The sequence below is a fragment of the Pelmatolapia mariae genome, linkage group LG14 (assembly GCF_036321145.2).
Source record: "Pelmatolapia mariae isolate MD_Pm_ZW linkage group LG14, Pm_UMD_F_2, whole genome shotgun sequence".
NCBI classification, from domain to species: Eukaryota; Metazoa; Chordata; class Actinopteri; order Cichliformes; family Cichlidae; genus Pelmatolapia; species Pelmatolapia mariae.
The window spans coordinates 11,156,886-11,162,885 of NC_086239.1; positions in this window are offsets into that span (position 1 = coordinate 11,156,886).

Consider the following 6,000-nt stretch of genomic DNA (forward strand, 5'->3'; position numbering starts at 1 on the left):
GGGGCCAGAGCTGAAACTGTTCTGGGCCCCCTGGCAAAACTTTGCTAGACACGCCCCTGTACAGTTACCAGCTGTCACCTGTAAAAAAAAAATTTTAAAAAAAGGACCCTGGTGTTACTTGTCTCTCAGAAACAGTTCATAACTTTAACTCATTCATGTCACCTAAAGATAAACCTGTTTCTCTATCACCTGTTCAGCTCTGATGATTCAGTAAGGACATCTCCTGGTTTCATCTACATGTTTCCCTCTCACCAGATAACCAAACCGACATCATGAGCAGCAGCTTTTACAGCTGTGGCTCCAGCAAACATCAGCTGATACTAGAAATTAATATTAAATAAATTCTAACAACAGCTGATCGTGCTGGTTTAACGCGACCTCCGCTGGTTTCTTCTTTCTGGCGCAAAGTGACCGATAAGCAAACAAGATAGATGGGACTTGCGACAGAAAAGCCTATCAGCTGATCATTGATCAGGTTCATGATTGAAGTAGAAGCAGGAGAGGGAGGGGGAGAGAATGACAGAAGAAGAGGCAGCTGTGCAGCTCCAGCTTTGTGCCTTTTTCATTGTAGCTGAAGTCCGGGACAAATTGTGCTCCTTTTCACCTCAATACGAAACGCGTAATATTTTCTCTGAATACGAGACGATTCCGTTTTTTAGGGGATGGCTGGTAACTCTAATAATTAACCTTATGAACAAAATAAAGTTCAACATCAGTAACATCATAGCACCCACCCAGCTGTATAGAAACTCCGTCATGCTAGCTAGTACCCAGTACTAAAAAGTCAGCATAACGAAAATAAACTCCACCTAAACTTGGTTTATATCTGACCCAGATAGACTGCAGGTCATAACTTCTTATCTGAAGTTCAGTTCACCTGACACCGGCGGCCGCCTCGGGTCTCTGCTCCTCCTGCCTCCCCTTTACCTCATCCACCTGCTCAGTGGCGGTCCTAGCCTGTTTGGCGCCCTGGGCGAACACTCCCTCTGCGCCCCCCCCCCACACACACACACACACAAAACATATTAAGGATTGTACATTAAGAAAAAACTGTTGTACACACACACACACATATGGAGAGAGAGAGAGTATGCATGGTATGCAAACGGCTACCAAACAGCCATCATAATTCGTCAAACAATGAGAACAGGACAAATCAACAATTGACACTGACTAATTAATATTAAAATCTGTAATATAAAGTATTGTTTGGAGTTTAGTCTGTTACTGTTGCTATTTTTACTATTTCTTCTTGGAGTAACTGTAACCCACATAATTTCCTTAGGGATTAATAAAGTATTCTGATTCTGATTGTTTCAGGATGACCTGCCATTATCCAATGACACATCTGCTTACCTGTATCTTTGGCTCGTTTCTCCTCCTCTTCTTTTCTCTTTTCTCTAAACTGAGCACCTGATGACTTTGAACTTTTCTTGTCCATCTTCCGTTGGTTTTAATTTTGCACTCCAGTATGAACACCCATCCCTCAACCCGAGGATCACCACAACATAACCTAATAAACCTACACCTTAGTTCACAGATTCACTTTGTCTAAGGTGTATTTCTGAGATTTCACACAACCCAGGATTTAAATCATGAATACATAATGGGCTTGGATTTACAACATTATGAATGAAATGTGCTCTATTTGGAAGCAGCCGCCCCCCCTCCCCTTTCGACGGGTTGTGTGTGAGACTTTAAATCATCAAACTGTAAATTATAAATGTTAAATTGTTATTGATCCCTTTACCCCGAGTCCTAAAGTGTATATTTATTTTCTTACTCTTCTTATATATATTGTTTGTTTACTTGCACTGCTGTAACTGGAGCCTCGTCGTCTCGTCTCTCTATATACTGGACTGTATGTAGCGGAGATCACAATAAAGTTTACTTTGAATTCAGCAGCGAGCAGGCGCACCGAGGGCTCTCACGCTCACTTTTCGTGTACAGAATTTCGAAAAAAACATCGGTGCAAATTATAAGTCTGTATCATGATGTCTGGTGTTTTCGTGTTTGTTGGTTTGTTTTTATTTTGTTTTATTTTGCGAGTTGGTTATTAGATGCTGCTCCAGCCAGCCAGAGAATCCCCCGCCACCCCGCACTCTCCTCCCTGCGCCGCAAGCAGCAGGTGCACCTCGCAAACGGAGGGCGCCCTTACTCCCAGCAAATGGGCGATAGAAAACCGATCGGTGCCTATGCCATTCCAAATATGCGCTGGCTGACGTCGGGGGAGCATGAGTATGAGCATTTTTTTTTTTTTTTTTTGGCCGATGGCCGTGGTGCCGCCCCCCACCACGATGCCGCCCCGGGCAACCGCCCGTGTTGCCCATATCTAAAACCACTACTGCATTATATTATAGTAGTGGTTTTTAATTATAGTTACTAGTTACTTCTTCAAAAAAGTAACTGAGTTAGTAACTGAGTTACAAGATTCTAAAAGTAATTAATTACTTGAAAAGTAACTATTGCGTTACTTTAAAAAAAAATGTTTGACCCTCTGGGGTCCAGGGTATAATTGGACATTTTTAACTACTTTTGATTTTCCCTCCACATTTTACCTTTAAAAACAGTTTACTTTGCCTTGTTTGGTATCATTCTTTTCAGCACAACCTCACGTGTCTGAATTTACATTTATGTTTTCATTTTGACATACTGTATTAAAACAATTGATCTAAAATCAGACTAAAAACATAAAATCAGAGTAGAAAAAGTTATATTTTTTACTGTAACAACCACAAACATGTTTAATGAATCATATTTCATAACTTTAAATGCAAATATAAATTGTCAATTTTAATATCCTATGCACAAGTTTTGCAAACAACAAAGTTATTTGCAGCCATTTACCTTTTACCTTGATTTTTTAAATAACCATTTCAAACTATTTACAGAACAATCAGCTGTTCTGCATTCAATAAGATGTCACACAAATTATTTGTGCCACTCCAAAAAAAAAATTTCTGTCCACTATAAAGGAGAACATCACAGCCTGATACCTGCAGGTCTGACAGCAGCAGGTGTATCACTCCTGTTTCTACCTGGAGACAGGGCTGGACTGGGACAAAAAATCAGCCCGGGCATTTTGACTAGTGACCGGCCCACCATGGTATTATAGGAAAAGCCATAAAGCCTTTATAATATACTTAAACCTACACCATCCTCCCTATTCTGGTATTCTAAACAGTACTTAGCAAAAATATAAAACAACAACCCGTTCTCACTCCCAAATCGTAACATTTTACGCTAGGTGACAAATCGTCAACATATTACGTTTTCGGGCACCCAAGGCGTTCCTACATCACGACATCGGAAAACTGCGGACACATGAGAACCGTTTGGACTCAATCTACACATCTTCGCTTTTTCCCTTAAAATCGCTTTACAAAACACTATTTCACCTCATTAAAGTGCTGGTTAAGGTTAGGAATAAGGTTATGGTTAGGTTTAGCGATAAGGTTAGGTTTAGGCTTAGGGATACGGTTATGGTTAAGGTTAGGAATAAGGTTATGGTTAGGCATAAGGTTATGGTTAAGGTTAGGCATAAGGTTATGGTTAGGCTTAGTGATAAGGTTAAGTTTAGGGCTGCAGTACAGGGCTGGAAACCGCCGCGTACCATAACAACGTGGAAGGTCACCTTTCGCGTTCCTCAGGAACGCCGCAGGACGTGACAAAACGTCGGGATGTTACGCCTCGGGAGTGAGAACGGGCTGAAAACAACCTAATTTGTAATTACATATACCTAACTAGTAGGGTTGCCATCTCCCAGCAAAAAAAAAAAAAAAATAGGGAAGCACTCCCCTACCCTCTGCCTCAGGATGCTTAATTGACATAACCGATTTTTATTTAATGCACGTATAAAACAAATGCACAGAAATCTATTATTTTTCTCCAGTAATTAAATAGATTCAACATTTTTCTTCAACAGAATTGCAGACTGCACAGATGGTACCTTCCCAAAGGAAAACATACTATAACTTACTAGGGTATATACTAGACTTAATATTTACTAAATACAACAATAGATTTCTATATGTTTTACATCAGATAAAAACTTTGGTTGTAAGATTCAGATAATTTTTATTAAAAACTAGACATTTTAAATGAGAATAAGAAAGAAAAGTATTTCTTTGTGCCCCCCTTTCCCCGTTAATGCCTTACCTGGCCCCCTGGCAAAACTTTGCTAGACCCGCCCCTGCACAGTTACCAGCTGTCAGCTGTAGAAAAGGATCCTGGTGTTATTTGTCTCTCAGAAACAGTTCATAACTTCCCTTCAATTCATTCATGTCACCTAAAAAGTAAACCTGTTTCTTCATCACCCGTTCAGCTCTGATGATTGAGTAAGGACATCTTCTGGTTTCATCTTCATGTAATATTAAATAAATTCTAACAACAGCTTATCAAGCTTAAACGTGCTGCTGTTGTTTAGCGCGTTCTCCGCTGGTTTCCTCTTTCCGGCGCAGAGAGAAAAGCCGATCAGTTTCATGATTGAATTAGCAACTTTCTAGCTGAAGTAGTACGGAACAAATCGCGTTCCTTTTCACCTCAACTTTAAAGTTCGACCTCCTCGGCTGTAATTGGTCCAGCCCAGAGTCGATCATGACCAACTGGCCAATCCACCACCATTCATTTATACCGTTAAAAAAACAGAAAAGAAATAAAACCTCATCGGCCCATAAAAACGAAAAATCACGAGCGGCCCACCGGGCAAATGCCCGGTATGCCCGATGGCCAGTCCAGCTGTGCCTGGAGACAGCAGTCGCCAAATTGTTCTGACACACAACACAAAACTATCCACAACACTACACAAGACAACACATTAACTACACACCCCAAACACGCTAAACGTCACAAATCTCTCACATCTCAAAACTCGCTCTCTCTCTCTTTTTCTGCTGTCTTTCTCTCTCTCTCTCTCTCTCTCTCTCACTCTCTCTCTCTCTCCCGCCATCACTCCTAAAACTTTCCCTGGTTTTTTTTTGGTTTTTTTGCTCATAAGCAGAGAGTGCTTGCTAGCGCTGTCCTTAAAGCTGTAGAGTCCAGATTACTTACGTAGTCAGCTACTTCCGTGCAACTGATATAAAGTGCGGTAAGCTGAACACAGCTTCAACCGTCTGTTTGTTGAAAAATAGTAACGGACCGCGTTTTCTTGTTAGTAACTGTAACAGCGTTGTAACGATAGGAATAGTAATTAGTTAGATTACTCGTTACTGAAAAAAGTAACGCCGTTAGTAACGCCGTTACTTGTAACACCGTTGACCCTATCCAAATCCCAGTAACGATTAACGCATTCCTGATTTTGGCATAATAACCAGTTACCGTGCTCGTTACCACAATAATAACGTAGTTATTATAACATGTTACTTAATAACGCGTTAGTCCCTACACTGGCGGTATGTGGGCTATGTGTGAGCACATTGTGTGGGCCAGATCTGGGCCATACCAATTTTGCTATGTGGGGATCAGGCTGGTGGTATAATAGTGTGGAGGACCAACTGAGTATTATTTAAATACCACAGCCAACCTGAATGTTGTTGCTGATCATGTCCCTATTTTGATGGCTGGTTCCAGCAGGGAACCTGCTCACAAAGCTCAGATCATCTCAATCATCTGTTTTTTGTTTAACATGACAGTGAGTTCACTGTACTTAAATCGCCTCCACAGTCACCAGATATTAATCTAATAGAGCTTCTTTGGGATGTGGTGGAACTGAAAATTCACATTATTGATGTGCAGCTGACAAATCGTGTTATGCTGACATGGACCGAAAACCCTTGCCAAACATTTCCAGCAACTTGTTGAATCTGTGAAACAAATAATTTAGGCAATTCTGAAGGAAAGGGGGGTTCAGTCCAATCTTGGTCTAAAATAAGTAATCTGTGTGTCTGACTTCCTGTGAAAATTTCTCATCTTTCAACAGTGACTATTCTTCTACTCCTGCTGCTTTCTCCATTGTAAATCTGAATCCACAGTCGTGACTGATTACAAAATCGTGCTGAAAAA